The 1,841-nt window shown below is 43.7% G+C and overlaps 1 non-coding gene across 1 annotated transcript; it reads left to right on the top strand.

Annotated features, from left to right (window-relative positions):
- Positions 1 to 1,005: 1,005 nt before the first annotated feature.
- LOC148551068 (small nucleolar RNA R71) lies at positions 1,006 to 1,109 on the top strand. The gene has a single exon (XR_015892957.1). It is a non-coding gene; the product is annotated as a small nucleolar RNA R71 (small nucleolar RNA).
- Positions 1,110 to 1,841: the final 732 nt, after the last annotated feature.

The following is a 1,841-nucleotide window of genomic DNA, read 5'->3' as shown; positions in this document are numbered from 1 at the left end:
GGGAATGGTGCATAGAGCTTCAGCAGCTCTTGTTGTGAGATTTCTGGTTCTTTGTGATCTCTATCCTCCTCCTTTGTTGAGTTGTCTTCAGGTTGTTTGCACATTTTGCCTTGCTTGTCTTCAATCTCTTGATCACTTGTAGTGACCATTTTGCAATCTTCCCATCTTACTTTCTTTGCTTCTCCCTTGGGGTTTTTCTCAGTGTCACTTGGGAAGCTATCAGTAGGTTTGGGAATCTTCTCAGCTAAATATCCCACCTGGAATTCCAGCTTCCTAATGGTTTCTCCCTGGTTCTTAATATTGGCTCGCACCTCCTCTTTGAATACCTTATTTTCTTGAATCTCTTGGCTTATTCCTTCAAGTAGGGCTTCAATCTTAGAGAGCCTGTCATCAATTGATGAGTGGTTCGGAGCAGATGTGCTGTTTTGGTTTTGATAAGTATGTGGAGAAGTGTTGTTGTGGGGGTGTTGAGATGTCCTCTGGGTGAATTGTTGGTGAGCTGCATTGTTGTTGGAGTTGTAACGTCTCTGGTCTTGGTTTTGATCTTGCTCACTTCCCCACCCAAAGTTCGGGTGATTTCTCCATCCAGGGTTGTAAGTCTTGGAGTATGGATCATAGTTTTTCCTTGGTGAATTCCCAATGTAGTTGGCTTGCTCCTGACTCCCTTCTGCTTCTTGGTTTACTCCTTCTTGTGTTGTTGATGAAGTGGAGATTGCTGCTACTTGGTTCATCTCCATCTTCTTGGTGAGGTCAGCCAGCTGCTGAGTAATGAGCTTGTTTTGGGCCAGCAGAGCATCTACATTGTTTAGCTCCATCACTCCCCTTGTGTTCCCTCTTTCGGAAGCATAGAAGTAGTCGTTTTCTGCTACTGTTTCAATAACATCTATGGCTTCCTCAATGGTCTTCTTCTTGTTCAAGGACCCTCCAGATGAATGATCTACTGCCTTCTTTGACTCATGAGAGAGCCCTTCATAGAAAATGTGCAGCTGGACCCATTCGTTGAACATGTCAGGTGGACACCTCCTTGTTAAGTCTTTGAACCTCTCCCATGCTTCATATAGAGTCTCACCATCCTGTTGCCTGAAGGTTTGAACCTCAGCTCTTAGCCTATTGATTCGTTGAGGAGGGTAGAATCTTGCTAAGAATTTATTCACCACATCCTCCCAAGTTGTCAAGCTCTCCCTTGGGAAGGATTCCAGCCACTTGGCTGCCTTGTCTCTGAGTGAGAAGGGAAATAAGAGCAATCTATAGGCGTCAGGATGTACGCCATTAGATTTCACTGTGTCACATATTCTCAGGAAGGTGGTCAAATGTTGGTTGGGATCTTCTTGAACACCTCCTCCAAACGAACAGTTGTTCTGAACAAGGGTGATGAGCTGTGGTTTAAGTTCAAAGTTGTTGGCATGGATTGTTGGCTTTTGGATGCTACTTCCACAATTGCCTGGGTTTGGATTAATGTAAGAGCCCAAAACTCTTCTATCCTCCCCAGCATGATTTGCTCCACCTCCTCTGCCATGGTTGTGAGTCTCTTCTTCATGATGATTTTCCATATTTTCTTCCATGTTTGGTTCAAAGTATTCCTCAAACTGTTCCTCCTCTTCTTCAGCACCAACTACTCGTTTTCCTCTTGCCTCCCTCCTTAGTCTAAGGAAGGTTCTCTCTGGTTCAGAATCAAAGAAAATTGAAGCCCCGCTTCTTCTCCCTGTCATACAACCAACAAGTACAAGCAGAGAAGATAGGTGCAGACAGTATTTATGTCAGAATTGATGTTAGTTGTGGGTGATGCAATATATCAAACAGTTAGTGGGTTAGCAAACAGAATTGAAAATAACAAAGAAAAA

This window comes from Arachis ipaensis, chromosome B7 (genome assembly GCF_059453495.1).
Source record: "Arachis ipaensis isolate K30076 ecotype BB chromosome B7, ASM5945349v1, whole genome shotgun sequence".
Lineage (NCBI taxonomy): Eukaryota > Viridiplantae > Streptophyta > Magnoliopsida > Fabales > Fabaceae > Arachis > Arachis ipaensis.
This window is presented reverse-complemented; position numbering and strand designations above follow the sequence as displayed.